The sequence below is a fragment of the Pelodiscus sinensis genome, chromosome 3 (assembly GCF_052426305.1).
Source record: "Pelodiscus sinensis isolate ZL-2025 chromosome 3, ASM5242630v1, whole genome shotgun sequence".
Classification (NCBI taxonomy): Eukaryota; Metazoa; Chordata; order Testudines; family Trionychidae; genus Pelodiscus; species Pelodiscus sinensis.
The window spans coordinates 103,402,697-103,423,870 of record NC_143054.1 but is presented as its reverse complement, the minus strand read 5'-3'; the positions used below and the strand labels follow the sequence as shown (position 1 = coordinate 103,423,870).

The 21,174-nt window shown below is 39.7% G+C and overlaps 1 protein-coding gene across 4 annotated transcripts in view; it reads left to right on the top strand.

Annotated features, from left to right (window-relative positions):
- Positions 1-296: 296 nt before the first annotated feature.
- Positions 297-21,174, top strand: part of HIVEP2 (HIVEP zinc finger 2) — a 177,166-nt gene continuing 156,288 nt past the window's right edge. For 2 of the 4 annotated variants that reach the window (XM_075924325.2, XM_006128792.5), the window contains exon 1: positions 297-903. The gene's annotated coding sequence lies outside the window, so the exon portion shown is untranslated. Of the gene's footprint in view, positions 904-1,014; positions 1,564-21,174 lie in introns of those variants that run through there. The other 2 variants (XM_075924322.2, XM_075924321.2) reach the window with 2 other exon arrangements.

The following is a 21,174-nucleotide window of genomic DNA, read 5'->3' as shown; positions in this document are numbered from 1 at the left end:
GAGGACCGCAAGAAAACAGGTTAAAATGCTCAAGAAACACAGTCAGCATCAGGAACTCTGGTATTATTTTGTTCTTCCTCAACGATAACGTGATCTTGACCAGGCGAGGAGAGACAAGGAGTGGAGGTGGTGGAAAATAAAAAGGGCGGGGGGAGGAGGATCCCACATCCTCAAAGGAAATTCTCAAGCTGGGAAGACGCACAACTTTTGCATGGCAAGTTGAGACTGGCTCTCCTGGGAGTTCCCTTTTCAGAGGAGGGGGAGGGGGAAACAGAGATCTCCTCTGGCTGGGGGAGGCAGCTGCTTTGCACTCGGAAGCCCTGCCTCTTCCCTCCCCCTCTCTTTCTGTCTGCACTGTGCACCTCTCTCTCATGCACACACACACACACACACAGAGCCCATCATTCTCTGGAACTGGATCTTCTGGTTCAGCCTCCCTCCCTCTCGCGCTCCCTCGCTGGGACGCGCTGGGGGATCCGATGACATCACTGGCTGAGCTCTCCCCTCTCTCCTCCTTGTAACTTCTGTTCTGGGAAGTGGTGCCAGGAATAACCCCAGTCTGTCTGCAGCTCCGAGAGGCTCCCTCCTCCGGAAAAAAAACCCGGCGGCTCCTCCGGCCTCTCTCTCTCTCTCTCGCCCTGATTTTTTAGTCTTATTTTAAATCAAGCTCCACCATTTAAAGCGAGCGAGCGAGCCCGAGAGCAATGGTCTCTCCTACGACAAGTCAATGAACCAGACGCCCCTTGGCTGCCGGGATATCTCGATCTGTCGCTATATAAAGCAATGCCGCGAGCCCCCTCGCTCCAGGCACCACCTTAGCAAAGGAGCAACAAGAGCCCCCAGCGGAACCAACAACAAGGGCACCAGGAGGGGTTTCCTCCTTCCGGCTCGGTGACTTTCCAGGTGAGCAGCAGCAGCTGCTGCAAGGACCCCTCCCCCTTTTCAACCCCCCTCCCCTTGTCCCCTGTCATAGGCACCAGCTGACAGCCGCTTGGGGGGGGGGGGGGGGAGAGACTCGTTGACTGGCGATTTATTTATTTATTTATTTTGACGGTAGGAGAAAAAGTCCTTGGCAAGTTGGATATTTGAGGAGGCTTGCGAGGGGCTGTGGGGAACTCGCAAGACTTGTGTGCTGTGTAACTGGGGAGGGGGGTTGTCTGGGTGCAGGGGCCCGTGGGGTCCATGTGAAGCAGGAGAGGGGGCGATTGAGGAAAACCAGTGGGGGCTGTAAACCCTTCCGAGCGGTAAATCGCCTCTCGGGGGCTGCGGGGCTTGTTCCGATCGTCGGCCCGTTTCCTCTCGTGCGTAGGGAACCATTGCCCTGCGTCTGGCCGAGGGCCGGGGGAGCTCTTTGTTAGTGGCCCGCTGTTAGGAAATGTGGGGAATACCCAGCATGTAAGTGTATGCAGATTAGGCGCAGGCTGCCTTGCGTAATCTCCTCCTGTGGCGAGGCATGGGCATGGTTACTAAGGAGAGACACTCGCAGGAGGGGGACACGGCTGCAGGGCTGGGCTCTCACGCTGGGCTCCCTCTGGCAAGGTGGAGGGGGGAGAGACGCAGACGGTCGGTGGAGGGGCAGGAGGTTGCACGGAAGGGGGCGGGGGGTGCTGCTGGAATTTCAGTGATCCCGGGGGCTGGGCGGGGAGAGGCGCGGAGGGGAGGGAAGGTGGCTTGACGGACGCTTCAGCTGGCTGTCGCGGCTGGCTTGTCCTTGCGCGCGTATGTTGTGGGGAAAGGCGGGGGCGGCGGACGCGCGTGTGCGCCCGGGCTGGAGGTGGCGGGGGCCGGGTGCGTGTGCGGGGCTGCGCGGCGCGCTGCGCCTTGATGCCTGTTCCCTGAAGTGGGTGGAACGTTGGCCCGTTCCGGGAATGTTCCATGACGTGTAAAAGCCACAGGAAGGGGGTTAACAAGGGGCTCTGCCTGCTGCTGCTGCTGCTGCCATCAAAGCAGATGTGCTCGCTCTCCTTTCGCACATTCTAACCAGACCATTGTTCCCTGGGGGGGAGAGGGGAGGAGGAGACTGGAAGTCAGCTTGCAAAGGGGGAGGGGGAGAGAGCTGTCACTGCAGAAATGAATTTATTATATAACCGGTGTCTGTGGGCTGTCTGCATCGGATTATGTAACACGCACATCCATGTTTGTTAGATAGGAGACCCTACCATGAAACATCCACGCTGCAGCGTGTGAATGTGTGTGGAGTAATAAAATACAGCCAGACGTTGCCCTTCGGGGAGCTCTGTGCTGTGAAGGAGGAAGGAAGGGAAATTCTTCATGTTGTTTCTCACAGTTTTCCTTGGACTATATTACCTCTGTAATTATGGGAAAATAACATTTGGAGGGGAAATCCCAGGTTTAGTTTGGCTAGTATTACTTCATATTTACTGTCTGTAGTTCTTTACATTTCCAAGTGCTTCACAAACACTCACCATTCTCTGCTTACAGCACCCTTGAGAGCTAGGTACAGTAAATGTTGTTATACCCATTTTACAAATGAGAACCTGAAGCAGAGAGGAAGGAGATGCTAATTCTGTTCTGTTTAATATATTTAGGATCTATAATTCTCCAGAATATGGAGAATAATCATTTTAGTGCAACTGATATAATAAAAAACCTCATCTAGCAAGGTCTAAACCTGTCTTCATGGGGTTGTTTCCATTATTTCCTTTCCCATGGCACTGCAAATTGTTGAATTTTCTTATTCCCATTTGCTATTGGAATCTAATTCAGTTTTGCCCTTACATACGTGATTATGGTTTTTTAAAGATCTGATTTTTAAACTGCCATAAGAATTCAATATTTTTCTAATTTACTGGAAGGAATATTCAAAGTATTATTATACTTCTGTTAGAACAAGAAAAAATTGTATTAATTAAGAAGGCTAAAAACTCAATGTTAATCATGTCCTTACTAGTTTTAAGTAAAAAAATAAATGAAACTCTTGGACAGTGTAATTCAGGTCCATTTTTTTTTTAAGCAGCTTCTGTTCTTTACTCTTTGAGGTGGAACAAGTTTAAATAGTGGAATTTGGATAATTATGTACCTTACTAGTGGTAGAAAAAGTGAACACAGAGTCAATTATCCTATTTTTTTTCACTACCATGGTCTTGTGTAGAGGTTTATGGTGACAGGGAGTAAATAAAGTGGACTGAAAAGGAGAAATCAATTAGTAGATAGGTGAATTATTGTAGTAAGCTCTTTGGGCAGATACCATCATTTACTCTGTCAGCATCTAGCACCAGGAGATTCTGATCCTGAATGTAATGTAAAGTAAATAGCAATTATTAAACTGAAAGAAAAAGTGGTCTACCAAGGAACAAAAGCAGAGAATGAACCTCACTCTTACATTATTTATTCAAGCTAAACTCCCATTTACTTCAACAGGAATCTCATCTTCAGATTAATGTAAGGACATTGTACAGAGTCATATATATTTTGATAATGAAAATGACATGTAAACATGTTAGCTTAATACAACTATGATGCCATCGTTTTTGTCTAGTAGGTTTGCAGAATACAAACATACATCATCACTTCCAAATTATCTTAGAGTCCTTTATAATTACGTTTTAAATTTCTCTTCGTCTCTGAAGTTAGGAGTCACTTCTGAAACTTTGGGAATTGGAAGCTCTGATATTTTGTACCTGGTGTCTTTTACTTTGCCTGATTTTTTTAAAAAAAAAACCTGTTAACAGTGAAAATGTAGATTACTTATCACACAGAGCTGATTTTTTGCACTTAGGTTTTTATTTTTATTCCTGTAAATGAACTCTAGGGTGGTTTGGTTTTCACCTGTGAAAAGGATATTGATGTGCTACAAAATCCATGTATCATTAATTTTGACATAGCTGATGAAATCTTCTCAAATGTTTTAACATCATGCAGTATACATTTTTATAGAATTTACTGATGGTTATTAAATGTGACAGGAATAAGTTCTGGCTGCAGTGACATGTCTCAATTCCACTGATGATAGGAGGTGAAATGAGAACAAAATTTGGGTGGAAGAAGACGACATCGAGTCATATATAAAAGATAACTAAATCCTATTGTGTAGCAACAGGTCTTCACAAAGACAGATTTTTAGATTCTCAAGTGACTAGATTTCCTCCTATGTGAGATCTGTTTACAAACCTTGTTACTATGAAGACAAAACAGAGAACCATATGCATTCATGTGGTTCTTGCTGAATAATGATAGGTACATATGTCTGCTTGAGTGTTTGTCACTAGATTAGTGCTTAGATTACTTGGTGGCACATTCTTTTTTAGCTTTTTGCATACTGGTTCTAGCAGAATGTATTTATTTTAATAAGTGTAATGTCCCTGTTAATATTTATAGGCAGTACCTATTGATGCTAAGAAAAGAAAGTTAGTCAAGATATCATTTTACCAGACTTGGTTGGTGGGTTATTTATTTGTTGATTAGCAGGAGTGATTATAAATTTGCTTTAAGCAAAAGTGAAAGTGACAAGTACCATTTTGGTGTTTTCTTTCTGACTCATTAACATGGACAGTTGTTGATATTAATTTAGAATGTAACCATTTTGGGAATGGCAGATGGAATAGGGAAGTTCTGTGTCTGGCAGAAGTGTTTGCTAAATACCGTAATAGTTAATATTCTAATTTTCCTTCTTAGAGAAAAGTGTCTACAGTTAAACAGTATTACAGTAGGTGTCAAATTGATAAGCTATGTGCGATGTCTGCACTTTTCACAGTACTTTACTTCAGCATGTGGGATGATGGATGGATGTTATAGCAAAACTGTTGTTCTATCAGACCAGCCCTAGAAGTGGAGGAGTATGGCTGACACTTCTTCCATAATTCTTATTTGAGAATCAGTTTACATGTGAATTTCAGTTCAAGATAAAATGGTCAGGCCTGCATGTTAACCTTCTACAGCTCAGTTGAGTTACGACTTAAGTCAGGTGCATCTCCATGGTAGTGGCTTTGTCGGGATACAAATGAAAAAATGCTGTATTCGGTCTAACTCACCTCTTCTGTCCAGAAGTGGTAAACATGAAAATGTGTGGTTTTAATGGGTCTTTTCTGCTCACAAGAGATGTGCATAACTGTTATTACATTTGATGGTTCTAATCTTTAACAAAAATTAAGTACTCTTGGGATAACTTTTTTTCCTTGAATAAGACAAGACAAGTTGCAAAGAGGCTTTAAATAAAAAGCTTGTGGGAATCAATTATTTCAACTCTAAAGAGCAGAAGCAATTTAATTTTTAACTGATTTAAAAAAATTGTGTTTTTTATAGAATATCTTTTAAATGGTGTGTTCTGAATTAAAAATAATTATTAGTTATTTTAATGATAGTCTTGCTCATTTGAGTATATAAAAGTATTTTAAGCAAGAAGGAATTAACTATCTGGTATTATAGGGGAAACAAGACAAAGTAAGCAACATTTTTTGCTAATGTCCTTCAGTCATATTAATCTTGTGTGTTGTTTTTCATTATAGGAGGTAAAAATTATTATAGAGAAAGGGAAATTTCAGACTAGCAATGTCTCTTGAAAGGGTACAAACAGCAAATAAGAGTCTTGTAGACTCTTTCATAATTGCAGATATTAATGTTTATTAAGCAATTTTCAGGAATTGTTCTAGCTCAACAGCATTATATTTCATAAGGGCTACTTTTGCCTTTCTTTAGTGAATATAAGATTTATGTCAAGTACTAGACTGATAGCCTTAGAGTATAAATGCCATGCAAGTACAATTATTACAAGTTTTCCCATATTAATCTGCCAGCGTACCTTGACTCTGACCTGAAAGGACTGTTAGTGGGTTAAAAGCATGTTTGTATCTAGCCACATGCATTTTTTGGCTTTTCTACTGAGATGGCAAACAAGGATGTTTCCAATATTGGCACCATGCAGCCCTTATCATTTGTGAGATCACTAATCCTGTTTACATATTCCAAGGGTGGGGAACTTCAGTCCCAGGCCTGGATGTGGCCCCCAGCTTGCCTGGATCCAGCCCCTGAGGCTCAGGACCCCACCCCACCATTTGGGAGCTCGCACTGGTACTGCAGGGCTTCCCCCACCCTGCTGCCTACCACAGGGCTGGAGCACACAAAATCTACTAGGCTGTCCTCCCCCCCCCCCCCCACCAAACTCTGGCGTTTGAGGGGAATGTGTGGAGTGTTTATCTCATAAGTCAGGGGCCACATCAGTTAGGGTTTTTGTTTTGTTTTGTGGCATTTTTGTTTTTTGCTTTTCACTTGTGTGCAGCCCCCGATTGATTTTTTTTCTGTGGGTAAGTGCCCCCGAGTCAAAAGAGGTTCCTCACCCCTTACATATACCACAGTTATTAAAAGGCATGGGGGCATTCTGGCCCATGTTTCCCTAACTCCTAATGTGAAGTATTTAGAAGAAATAAAAAACAATTATTTAAAATGAACTGTCAAGTGAAAACTATGTTAACATTTTTGTTTACCTTGTGATTTAAGCCTAAATATAAGACTGCATCTGGATGCAAAGCCTTAATTTTATTTGCTTCTGATTTGTGCACCTGAAAAAATGGTCAGTTTCTGATCTCATCATTCTGCTATAATGAGAGTGCAGTCTGGATAACAACTGTTTATGTCCATGATATTGTTTGTGCATCTATATTTGTTCATGGTGCTTTGGACATACATTTTTTTCATGTTTTTCCAGGCATGGAGTTGAAGGCCTAATAGAAAATATGGCCTTTCACTTTTAGTTGATTTCTGAATTTGCCCGTGTTGATTTTTCAGAAGCTGGCATATGCACATGCATTTTTTTCCTATACTTTCTCTAAATAGACACCATAGGTAACAGCTATTCAAAAACATTTTACCTCTTTAACTATATCAGTATAGATAATGTGGTACAGTGTCTCCAAATGTGGATGCAGTTATACTGGTAAAAAGGTGCTTATATTAGAACAGTTTATACTCCTTATTTATGAGAATAAGCTATACCTGTGTCCTCACTAGAAATACTGTACCATTGCAAGACGATCTGCATACTACACCAACAAAGTTCTCATATTGTGAATGCTATCTTGGCAAAGCTGTGTTTTGAACCAGCTTAGTAAAACCATTCCTTGTGAATGAAACAAGCTACACTGATAAAAGTTCGTTTTTGCTTGTCTAACTGAATCTACACTAATGACTTTTTCCAGAACAGCTGTGCCAGTAGGAATCACATCTGTTTTCACCATTCCAGCACAGCTGTGCTGGTCGATGTTCCTAGTGAAGACCTGGCCTAAGATACTGTCATGCTGGTATAACTGTGTCTGCACCAATTTAACGGTCATATAGGTATGATTTCAGTGCCAGTTCTCATTTTCCTCAAAATTATACACTAACCATAACTAGCTCTATGTGTTTTAATTACTACTTTTGTAAATATTTTGGGTGTGTTTTATTGCACCTGATTTTGATTTCTTGTGTTCAGTAGAAACTTTATTTACTTAAAATGTCAGCAACATCAGCTCCATTCTAATAAATTTATACTGTGTGATAAAATGCCACTTTGCAATATCCCAGGGAATTATAAAAATATTTCAGGTCCTGAGCACTATTTGTTTTAAAATACAAGTTCTCTTAAGTACAACAATGGTAAGTAGTGTTGTCATTGACACTTATATAGGTATTGGCATAAATCTTTCTGGTTTGTATGAGCTGCCAAAGAAAAAATGGTATTTATTGATTTTTGAAAGGTGAACTCTAATTACTATTTTGTGATGTAAAAGGAATCCATACTTGAATGTTGCAAAAAGTGTGGGTTTTTTTTAAACAAGATTATCATAAATTCTATATAAAGAATTAAACAGGAAAGAAGTTAGATAATTTGCATGTGTATAGTTTAATAGAAAAGTTTTTTTTTTTTTTTTTTTAAGAGAGCTACAGGGAATTGAAACTATGTTGTTAGCTGACATGTAACAGTAACCCAGTGGTGTTAATTAGAAATAGAAATGTTCTGATCCTTTCAAAGAGAAAGCTAAAATCATTTGTCGTTTGAATCAAAATGATCAGGATACAAATAATGTCTGTTAATTTCTACTAACTCTTTGTTTCAGTGCTTCTTTCACACATTTTCCATCATTCTAAAAATTCTATCAGATACCATATATGTTGGACATGTTATAATACTATATTTCCTAACCATTAAGGCTGTAATAATCTTGTGGGCCCAGTTTCACAAGCTCATAATTTCAGGCCACGAAGTGAAGTGAGTAGAACTTCCATGTGTGATGTACTTGCAGAACTGGGCCCAATATTTTCTTTCAAAGTTTGTTATGAATAAGGAGAGTTGTTGGAGATATTTAATAAGCTATTTAACAATATCCAATAATCTTCCCCATTATTTATTGTAGAACTTGATACTGCCTAATAGAAAATAACATTTAAATTTGCTAAAATAGGATTTTAATAGGCAGTTTTTGTTTACAGTAATGTTTGTTCCTAGCAAAAGAGACTATTTAAAAAAAAAAAAAAAAAAGAACATGAGCAGAATTATTAGATCTGAAAATAAGCCTTCATTGGCAGTGTTATTTTGTCTTTTTTACCTTTATGAATCAGTGTCATTATTATTTTAATTTAAAATCTCTTTTTGCAGTTCCAGGTTTTTGTTTAGAGTTGCTTTAAAACAAAATAAATGAGTAGTTGGTCTCATTATAAATAAACTGATGCTCAGATATTAACTATTGTGCTGCTGTAGCATTCACACAGTTTTGTATATGATGGGATTATTTACTAACAACATGTTTTTACTAAATGTACTGTATATACTACTTCATCATCATCATAATAATTTACTGCATATAATATTACTGAGTCATGTGCATTTTGTTTTTTATTCAGCTCAGATGGATTCACAAAATAAATATGGATTTTTCTTGGATAGAAATCTCATCACTGTTCAAGAAACATTTAAAATAGATACATATTTCTGAGATAATAATTAGGAATACCCTTCACTGACAGCAAGATGTGATAATATTTAGTTATGGAGTGAAGCCAATATACAGTAGAATATATCTTGGTGACAAGTATTAACTGCGTATATGATATAGTGCAAAGCTTATTTTAGCACAGATCTGCTTGGAAATGTGTCTGATAATACTGTATTGTGAAGTTCCATGTTTATTGTCTCTCGGTGACTTCCACTTAAGATATTTTCAGATTACAAGTAAACCTATTTTTCTTTGTGTAAGCGTTATACATTTATCCTGGGATCTGATGCTGCAGCTACACTACTGTAAACTTGATCATGCCAGTTTGGGAATAGTGTTACACGCCTTTTGAAATCAGGAGTAACCAACATTAACTTCAGTGGCCCTTGAGGTTGTTGCGGCAGGCTTGATAGTGTGGATGCATCATTTAGAAAATCGACTGTATGCAGCTAAATCGGTCTAAACTACTAGTGTAGACCAATATTGAGAGTCAGTTTATTTCTCACAAACATGAAGAAGAATGAAGATTCTACCAAGTGAGTAATGTCCTCATTGACACTTGTGCAGCCCCTGCCCTTTGCTTACAATTAGTATGATCAGTTGTCACTGACTGACCCTGGAATTGGAACTGAGTAAAAAATTAATGTTAATGTTGCATAAAGTAGAATCCACTTCTTTTTTTTTTTTTTAAAGAACTCCAGAGATATACAGCAAGGAGACATAAAAAGTAGTGTAAAAATAAAGTTTTGGTGACTATAATATGCTGGTAGGACTCTAAAGAAACAGAGAACAGATCTATTGAATAAGATAGTGCCAGTTTTTACAGTCACTTTTCAGAGCGGAACCACAAACATAATGCATTTTATGCAAGTCAGATCTATTTTGTGTGAAAATAATTTCTGGCACCTTGGATGCAGTGGATTATTTTGAGATCCTGCAATACTTACATGTCACTACAACTTAGGTGTGGTAGCAGCCTCGACAGTAAGATAATCACTCTCTCACTTTCTGATAAAAGGATGCAATCAGTTATATATATTAGGTCAAAAGCATTTGTTTTTTGTGCTTGGGAGAGACAAAAATTGGTTCTTTAAAAGAAGAATATTTGTCTTTTTAAATGGACAATAATAGATTCACAGAGTGAAATCCTGTCCCTATTAAAGTCAAAGATCATTTCCCCACCGACTTCAGCAGAGCCAGGACTTCAGTATAAATGTGAAGATCCAAAGTCACCGTTATAGTAATCTATTCTGACATGCATAATAGAGGCCATAAATACGGAATGGACTAATTTAAACTACATGTGAACTTTTGAAGAACTTTTTCTTCTAACTTGCAAAGTCCTCTTAGATGTAGACTAGGGGTGGGAAACATAAGGCCTGATGGCTGGATATGGCCCGTGGGTTGCCTGGATCTGTCCTCCGAGGCTTAGGGCCTGCCACAGCATTAGAAAGCCCAGATTGGCACTACAGCTCCCCTCACTGCCTCCCTGCAGCTCCCGGTCCCTAACAGATTTTTCTGTGGCTCAGTGGCCCCAACCCAAAAAAGATTCCTCACCTCTGATGTACACTTTTCCTTAGTACTTTTCATGTTTTGTATGCCATTTTTTTTCAATGTATTAATTAATTAGTTTGTGTCTAGCTCTGATACAGGAAAAACTCAAGGTATAGAATCATAGAATCATAGAATAATAGGACTGGAAGGGACCTCGAGAGGTCATCGAGTCCAGCCCCCCGCCCTCAAGGCAGGATCAAGCTCCGTCTACACCATCCCTGACAGATGTCTATCTAACCTGTTCTTAAATATCTCCAGAGAGGGAGATTCCACCACCTCCCTTGGCAATTTATTCCAATATTTGACCACCCTGACAGTTAGGAATTTTTTCCTAATGTCCGATCTAAACCTCCCCTGCTGCACTTTAAGCCCATTACTCCTTGTCCTGTCCTCAGAAACCAAGAGGAACAAATTTTCTCCTTCCTCCTTGTGACACCCTTTTAGATATTTGAAAACCGCTATCATGTCCCCCCTTAATCTTCTTTTTTCCAAACTAAGGTAAGCAACCTGTGTTGGAAAGGTATGTGGTAGGGGTGTAATAGTGTAGTCTGTTGACCAATAAGCAAAAGCTTATAGGTTAATACTATAGACTACATGCATTTTCCTCCCCCACCCTTGCCAGTAAATTTTTTAGCAGGCTCGCCAGCAGCCCAGCTCAGTTCTGGTCATGCCTGGTCTAGAACCTACCCCCACTGCGGCTCTGCATTTAAAGTGTATTAGGAGCCAGGTGGGCACGTAGCCCAGCTCAGTTCCAGTTTACGCCTGGTCTAGGAACTCAGACCTCTTTATCAGAGGCAACAGCACCGGGCAACAGGCAGCCAGTCCACAAGGGGAGCTAGTTTTTTAAATTGGCTTCCCTTGTGGATCAGCTTCCGTCTGGCACCCCACACTGCCTCTGATACAGTGGTTGCTGGCCCCATCCCTGGGGACTATAGAATAGTCAAGGGACTAATAAAAATTCATGAGGTTACTCGACTGTTCGATTAACCGATATTTAACATCCCTATTACAGGGTCACAAGTCAGAGCTGACGTGCTGGTGGAGTTGTATGGGGAAGTGCATGCAGTGCATCTGTAGTTGTTTTGCTTGACTGTTGTCTACGCTTTTTGGTCCCTTTTAATATTAAGAGGAAAACAAATTGTTATTGGCACATGAAGTCTTTCTTCTCTAGTAACTGATTTGATTTTTGGCTTATGTCACTAGTGATTTGAAAGTTCTCACCTCATGGCTTTTTTGATAGCTTTTGTTAAATGAGTTAGTGTCTAAGGGCTTGTCCAAACATACCATGCTGCAACGGTATAGCCGAAGTGCTTAGTGAAGACACTACCTGTGCCAATGAGAGAGTTTCTCCAGGAGGCATAGGTACTCCACTTCCCCAAGAGACAGTAGCTACGTTATCAACATAGTGCTGTCTATTAGGGATGTTCGCTATTGGGTAATTGAATAGTTGAATAACTGCATGAATTCTTAGCATATAGTCGACTATTCAGAGGCATCAGTGTTGGGTGCTAGGCAGGAGCCGATCTGCGAAGACAGCCTGTTTAAACACTAGCTGCCATGGATGACTGGCTGCCTGCCACCCCACGTAGTGCAGGGTCGCAGCAGCCCCTGTTTGCGGGAGTCCGAGCTCCCCTGGGTCCACCATTGTCAGAGGCTCATAGAGGCAGCAGTGCGGGGTGAGCAGGCGGCACTGCAAAGCCAGCGCTGGGGGGAACCGGCTTTTAAGCTAGCTCCCCCCAGCACCAGCTCCTGCTCCCCCCCCTTTGTTGCCTCTGATACAGAGGCAGTAAAGGGAGCAGGAAAAGCGGGTAGTCAAGGGGATTAACTGATAAGTCTAGGTTTACTTGTATACTCGACTATCGTTTACATTCCTGCTCTCTATGCCAGGAGCTGGGTTGGTACAACTGCATTGCTAGCAGGTGAGGATATTCCTGTTGAAATAACAGGTGATGTAGTTGTATTGACATAACTCTGTAGTGTAGACCAAATTTTAGTCTAACTTTTTGTGGTCAAAACAAACAAACAAACAAAAATCTTAGGTGGCAGTTTCAGCAGAGAGGCCAATTGTGGAACTGGAGCTACTTACTCACTCCCCAAAATGGGACCTCTGGAATAGGGGCCTGGTTACCTTTGCAGGAAAATGTGGGAATGCTTGCTCCTGCTACTTGTCAGTATGTATTTCAGTCTTTAGCAGTGATACTTCGGTAACTTTCCTGGCACTAAGTTAACTCGAGGACAGTTACTGATATTCCAAAGCAAAGGCTAATTCTCTGAGGACAGGGAGGAAAGGAATCTAGCCTTACTGCCCTTAACCTGCAAAGTTGGTGCTGAGCAGTTGTATAACTGCTGCTATGGTTTCTAGTAGTGGCTGGGGCCTTTGCACATCCCATCCATGTTGAAGGTTGGGGGTACTTAAAGTTAATGGTCCTGCATAGCTACTCCGCTGGGTTTCTGTCATTCTGTTCCCTCCATCTCACCTCACATTTCAGGGGATAGGCAGACAGAGGGTGAGACATCTCCTTGGTACGCACCTCTCTATAGCCTGAATGTGGCAGATTTGTGCGTTAAGAAGAGGGATATCTAATCTACTACCTTGTAGTCTTAGAAATTAAGAGAAAAGCATTGTATTGACATAACTCTGTAGTGTAGACCAAACTTTAGTCAAATTTTTTTTGTGGTCAAAACCCACTGTTGCACTTAAATGTGTGGTTGGGTATATGTTGGCTGAGGATGAGGGGAACATTGGTGCTTGGTGGGTTGTTAATGTGACTGATAATGGAGCATTATTGCCTGCTAGTAAGATATGTTTATCAACAGAAGTGCAATAAAATCTCCAATTTTTGTATATATATTTTTAGTGTACCTTTTAAAAGCCTTGCCTTAGCAGGGGCTTTTATATTTTAGCTGCATATGTCATGCAAGCAGTGTCTGCTAGTGGCTGAGCTTCAGCAGAAATCTCTGCCACCATCTTGGATTAATGTAAGTAATAATGTTCCTGATTTTTTTTCATTGTTTTAGTACTCAGAGCAAGTGTTTGGAAGCTTTTTCCTTTACTTATACACCATTTTGATTTACTATAGTAACAGTGTTATTTGATCATGATCAACAATTTGAGACACTTAACCAGCAAAAAAGGAAATAATGAAAAACAATTCTGGCCACTTAATCCCAATCTCAGTCAAGTGTCTTCTCTAGCAAATAGACACTTATTATTTACAGATGCATGCATTATCATATAGAAGGTCCCATACTTTCCAGCTTGATTACATGGGAATGCAATGTACTGTCACAGTCAAGATGGAGGGATCATACCAGTATTAAATTTTCAGCCAGAGAATGCATTTCAAAATTACTGCTTTGATAGTTTTTTTTTTTTTCCTGTAGAAGATAAATAAAAAAAATCAAAAGAAAATGTAGGGGTTTGTTTTGTCATACTAAATGGAGAAATATAGCAAGAATAAGTGCATCAAGTCAGTGGTTTCAGATTTACCAAGCGGAATTCGGCTCTTTGTCCTTGCTTTAGACTTATGATATTCTTTTAAAACCCATTTAAATCATCTGGCTTTTAATGTGTGAACTTCAGCCTCTGCATCCACACAAACATGCACTCACATATGCTCACACAAGGTCACGTTCTGATACACTAGAATAAATCTTCATTGGTTTTAGTGGTATTATTGTGGGTTTACACTGGTATAATTGAGATCAGAATATATGCAGTGCAGACATAGCCAAGTGAGCGACAGTTTTCCATTGGTTTCAGTGGGGCCAGGATTTCACTGCTTTAACTGTAGATGAGTCTCAGAGCCAGTGAGGGAGTGTCTGAAACAGTTCTTTCCCCCTAATTGCTCTAAATCAAAGCATATAAATGAAGATCCCAGTCAAGTGTGACTTGCTGTGTAGTATATTTCATATCACTTGATGAGATAATTGAAAAATATGCACATGTAGACTTAAAGAAAAATATATATAGTGCAAAAGAAACTCTTGATTGAAAGTTCCCTTTTGTTGTTACTAATGATCATGCTATATTGTGGAAGGTCTTCTGGAAATGAAAAGCAAGAAGCATTTCCTGCCTCAATGTGCCTTCAGTATGATTTAGATAGTAAAGCCTTTACAGAATGAGGCACAAAAGTTGTGACAGCAGTTTAGAAGATGAGGAAGTCCTATATTTCTTCTACAAATCATTTGTGTTCCCACTTAGGTGATATGGGTCTGAACCTTTATTGTTTCAACTGCTCTCATTTCTGAGATGCAATGTAATTCATCATGAAAACAAGTAAGAAAATAATGCCATCAGTTAAGGTCTAAGGTCAGAAATATTGCTGTGTTGTAAAAAGCAAGGATGGAATCTTACATATCCAGACTTTCATACATACTACAACCAATGATTAAGCATAATCAAAATCCAGCAACACTGAACAGAATCAACCTGCAGCTAAAATCTTCCTTATTTACTCCTCTTTACTGGAAGAACTTTTAATACCACAGGGTGACTGTGTAGACGAGGCAAGGGAAATAATGCTTTTGTTATCAACCAAATACAAAATATCAGCACCACAACAAAAAGTCCTTGAGATATGAATTTGAAAGATACAAACTTGGGCAAAAGAGGTCAAATTATGAATAAATTGAACACATTATGGAGTGATCTAATTATTTGAAAAGTATTCTACCCTGTTGTTGGGTGTTGGAGGTGTTCAGTTTTTTACTTTGTACATTTTTGGATACTCTGAGGTTTGTGTACAACCACTGTAATTGCAGACCTCGCTGTTGTTGTTTTGCTAATAAGTGTTATGTTAATATTTCAACTAAGGAGTGTCACCTAATTCTAGTATGATCTTTTAATTGTACAAAGCTCCAGGCACCTGCAGCTTGCATATAATAGAATAGGGTTTCCAGATAGTTTCACAAAAAATACCAAATGTGGCAGGAAAAAAATTGGTTGAGCCAAAAAAAAAAAAAGTGTCATGGTGCCTTTAAATCCCCACACTAGACATGGCAGCGGAAGAATGTCCCAAGTGGCCTTCTGTCATAGAAAAACAGAAAATACCAGACATTTTGCATGTCTGGTATTTTCTCTCTTTTTTAATCAGACAGAAGCCGAAAATACCAGACTGTCCAGGCCAATACTGGACACCTGGCAACCCTACAATAGAATGAAAAGCAAAGCAGTGAAGTACAAGCCATGTCTCAAAAATCCAAGTAGTGTCCCAAACCCATTATTTGGTAAGCCAGTGGCAAATTAACTAGCTAGCAATGTAGAATAAAGCTTCTAGTATGTACTTTGTCCAAGACCTACCTGCAGGGTTGGCTTTATTTAAATAAAGGAAGAGTCCAAACAAAATCCAACAAACAAAAAAATACCAATCATCTCAGTCTTTGCTAACTGGCAATGAAAAGGATATACCTTTCCTCGTTAGTTGCCCTTCCTAACCACAATGGTGAGGCCTGAGACTTCCCCATTCATGAGCCTTTCCTGTCTAGTCTTCTGTGTAAGTAGCAGGAAGCCCAATATGTAAGATTGGAGGCATGGGCCTATGCTCTCTAACCGGTGCTTTATTATGAATACAATACTCCAGCTAACTGAAAATAAGCACAAAATAAAGGATACACAAAACAGTAGCAATCATCATCAATTGGGGTAAGGGAGGGCATTTCTACAGGAAATATTAGAAGAGTTGGGAAAACACAGTTTACTTTATATGAAACCATGGAAATAAAACATATCTTATTACAGAAAAGACCTAACAAGTTGCTGCTGCCATATGAACTTTTATGGTACATTATAAAATGGTGTCAATGAAGTTTCAAGAGCCATTTGACCATTTTGGGACAGTAGGGGTGTCATCTCAACCCATTAGGGAGTTGTACATTTTCATTGACCGCTTATGCATATTCTGGCTCCTTATTACATTTACTGGTATGGTGTTCCAGAGCTTGCAAAACTGCTCTACAGATTTTGGCTCCCTTTTATAACCACACTCCTTGTGGTTTGCTACAATGGTGCTTTTCACTGACAAGAAGTGGTGTATTACATAGAAACTTACAATACTTGTGTGTCTGATTTTTATTCGTGCATTCCATGCCCTCCAGTTTTTTTGGTTAAAAAAACAAATGAGGATATATTGCCCGTGTGCATAGTCTGGAATCCTTGTGAGCTAGTCCAATTATTTATCTGCCTACAAATCTACTTCAAAGTTCAGACTAATATTTTTCTCTCAGAGCTGTTCCTGCTTTTTAGAGTGTTTTTTCTAAAACATTTTGACTTTTTAGAATTTTAATTAGCTCAAAATGGTTAAGGAAAAAGACTAATAGAATAGAAAAGAATATACAAATATTTCTTCACAAAAATAATACTTAATGAACCACAAATTCACTTTTAACTCCATATCTGAATTTTCTGTATGTGATCTTTGTTACTTTAATTGATATATAGTCAGTTTCAGTGAAAATGGTATTCCCATAAGAACAAATATTCTAAATATTATTGTTGCTTAGGCTCTTTTTGAAGTCACAACAAACAGCATCAATTAAGTTGGACTAATTTTTTAAAAAAATCTGGCATTTTTTCTCATTGTTCCATGAAAGCGATTTCAGTAAATATTGTAATGATTACATTTGATAGCTTTAAATGAGATTACTTGTATTTAACATTTCTGATTCTAGCAGTATTTCTCAGATCTGCTCTGTCATGATTAAACATTTAAATTAAAATGGATATGTGACTGATATTCCAAAGGCATAGAGCTCTCTTCCTTCCGTTAGTTCTTGCTTTAGTATCTTATTTTTGTTCAATTTAATTTATATTTACACAGTGTTAATATTTATAAAAGATGGTTACTAAAGTAAGATCAGTTTTTGCTTTCAGTAGCTCCTTGTTTCTTAAAGCATGTAGAATTGTATAAATGTGTGTATACACACGTGCATACACACACACACGCGCGCAGCAGATTAATCCCAGAATGCTACATAAAATTAACTTTTTCTCATTGTCAGTCTTTCTAGTGTAACCATTGTAGCATTTATCTTCTCAACATGCTATTTTTTCTAAGGCAGAATTTTGCATTTACTATATAAGATATGCTCAGTTAGAGGAGGAGCAGAGTAATGTTGGGAGCAATTCTGGCACTATACCTGTCCTGCTGGCACAGGATAACCTTGCTTATGGCAGCTGGATGTGGTGAAGAACATATGAGGCGAGGCATACCTCACTGCTCCCAGAGGACCCTAACCATCTCTCAGAGAAGTCTGTGGCTTCACTGGGTTTGTGAATAGATCTTTATAAAGGAACAGCGTGCACTCTCATTTGGTTCCTGCTGTGTACCTGTTGTTTACATAGTTTGGAGCCGGGGTCACATCAGAAGCAGGTAGACCACATCCCCTTGATGCCTAGTACACTGAGTTGGAGGTAGCAGTTCCCCCTTTCAGGCACCATTCAGCAACAGGAGTTGCTACTGTGGAGTTAGAGCAGGTGGGCTTGCTCTTAAGCGCAGCACTCTCCCTCATTCAGCACCTTTACTTATGTAGCAAATGTAAGAGAAGTGACAGAGACATTATTTGGTGACCTTCCTGTGATTTATCTTTTTTTTTCTCTTTGTATCTCTGTCATGAAATTTACTAAGGATTTCCATGCCAAAATCATAGTCATTGTGTATCATCTCCTTTGAGAAACATTTACCTGAATCAGTTTTTTAGTGTATTTATTTTCAAGAGGTAGAATTATCTGCTGTCAGGTGTTAAATAGCTCAAGAAGTGAACCAGCTACTTCTTTGTTTTGTTTGTTTGCCATGTTTTTCTCATAAAAATGGCACTAACATAATTTTAATTATCTGTTTAGTGGAGCTAATTCTTTTAAGGACGAGTCTGTTCAACTGAAAATCTCAAGTTAGTGACTATTCCATTTGCACTTCTTTAATATATTCAGATGTATCCTGAATAATTATGGTAAACAGATCAACAATTTTAAAAAGTAAAATTTCTTGATATGCAACATACTACATAGGTTTAAAGGACAAGAGTATAATTAAGGTATTAATAATGCATAACACAGTTGAATATTTTTTATGAAGTATACAAAAGTGTTTGAGAAATCTTCCCTATTTATTTGTATAAATTTTAACTGTTCCTGGAGTTAGAGATTTAGAATAGATCTGGCTGTATTTATTAGCAGCATTTCACAAGAGTCAACAATTAGACCTGATCACAATTTCCATCCATTTGTGTTTGCTTAAAGTCTTAAATTTTAAATGAGAAAAAAGTCAATAGAATTAAAACAGTTTTAAGGCATAATGATCATATTTTGCTACAAAATGCACTACAAAGAATGGATGGCATTTTTCCCATGTCAGATCTTGCCAAAGATGGTTTAATACTGCTCTGGTTATTTGAAGAACTACAATATATAATTACCTAAAGAGTAACTTTCAGGATGTGGATAGTTAAGTGAAAAAACTGTTGTTCCTTATTACATTCTGTCTTGAACAAATACACAACATTGTGGTAGCTAGTTTTCATATCTACCCTCAGGTCTTTTAGGATGTTGTGTTTAGTGGACATTAGCTCATAGCCACTTGATTGAGTGTTCTGCCCAGCCACCCTTCCCCCAGAAATTATTTCATTTTACAAGCAGCTGTATTAAGGGCTAGATTCTGACTTCTCTTTCACCTGAGTTAATCCAGAATAACTTTGCTGAAGTCAGTACTGCGTTAAATTGACATGAGTGAGATCAGAATCTCTCCCTAAAACCAGGGATGTTAAATTTAGATTAATTGGCCAATCAAATGATTGATGCAGTTTGCATCGACTATTCCATGAGTCGATAAGAGTGCCTCCGCCTTTGAAATGTATCAACAGCCCCAGAGACTCAAGCAATCCCCCGTTGGCCCCGTGCTCCCCGCAGCATTTCAAATAGGCAGTGCCCCATGGAGTCCAGGGTCAGCTAGGGACTCTCGAGTCCCCAGCTGACCCTAGGCTCCATGTGGCGCTGCCACTTTGAAATGCCATGAGGAGCCTGGTGTCAGGCTCCATGCAGCATTTCAAAGCAGCAGCCTCATGAGCCCAGGGTCAGCAGGGGAGTCCCTAGCTGATCCCGGGCTCCACGCAACGCTGCCACTTTGAAATGCTGTGTGCAGCCTGGGCTAGCTGGGGACCCAAGTCTGCAAACGGCATTTCAAAACGGCAGACCCCAGGCTGCATGCAGCGCTGCTGCTTTGAAGCACCTCCTCCAATTCCTCCCCCTTTCTGCCTTTTTCTGATAAAGGCAGCCACCGCGGGAGCGGGGGAAGGAGGAAAGGGAGTGAATAGTTGACTAGCGTGTTGACTAGTCGTTCGCATCCCTTCCTAAAACAGTATACTAGAAACTATTGACAAATATCAAGTGTTATTTTTTTAAATTGAATTTAGTTTTGGTAATAGGTATTATATTAACAGCCCTAGAGACTGATGTTATTTAACTGTGAAACAGGTACAACTGGATAGCTGTGCATGATTCCCCATGCCAACCACAACTGTAATTTAGAGGAATCACCTTTAATGAGTTGTTTGATTGCTATTCTCATTAAATCACTGACTCTGAGACCAGTTGTTCTGCTACTGAATCTATAACGTGGATACCTGCAACTTAGGAACTGGACTAAAAACATCACATCATTTCACACAGGTCACTGAACAGCTAGTGGTTCGTGAAAACTTTTAAATCATTGTGTTGGCTTTGAACCATTTACTTAGAGGAGAAAGGGTCCATAATCCCTTTACCAAACCAACTAATTCTCTGCTAGCAAAGTGTATAATTCAAAGTAAATAGGATGTGTTTAATTAAAAAGATTGCCATGAAAAATACATTCTTGGACCTTGCTTTAGTACTATAAGACATTTGGACAGTCATCAAAGAAGCTATCTGTTTCGATGATGATGATGTGCAATCCGATAATGGAAAATGACTTGTTTTTAAAATATCAAACAGCCTTCCTTTTCACCAGATAAATAGTGAGTTCACTGGCCTTTGTTTAAAGATCAGCATTCACCAACTGAATACATTTACCACAGATATCTTTTCTTCAATGTATAGAGGACAACTATGATATCTCAGATAGGGACGTTAAATTGTGGACAATCAGCTAATGGAGTAGTCAGTGGAATTTCCATCGACTACTTGATCAGTCCGTGGGGGTGGGGGCTCTGCAGTTTAAATGTAGTAGGAACTGGGTAGCAACCAGGCTCCTACACACTTAAACTTCAGAGACACTCCCAGGAGTTAACCCCATGGCAGCTCTGCCTTTTAAATGTAGTAAGAACTGCCTGGCAGAGCCCAGCTGTGCTGGGTCCAGACCACTGCATCCCTGCTTTTGGCTATGTCTAGACTACAGAGTTTTTCCGGGATACTAGAAGTAACAGATTTAATGAGAAACTCCACTGCGTCCAGGGAATGCATCTGTTCTTCCTCAAAAAAAAAAGCGGAAGAGCAGACGTGCTCTTCTGGAAGCCCTGTCTTCCTCCTTCCACGAGGAAGAAGGGCTCTTCCAAAAGAGGAGGCTTTTCTGAAATTTGGCCCAGTGTAGACGGGCCAAATTTCAGAAAAGCCTCTTTTGAAAAAACTATCAGAAAAAGGTACGCAAATTGCGGAGCACAATTTGCGTACTTTTCCCCAACAGATCAGTGTAGTCCAGACATAGCCTTTTAAAGGTAGTAAGAG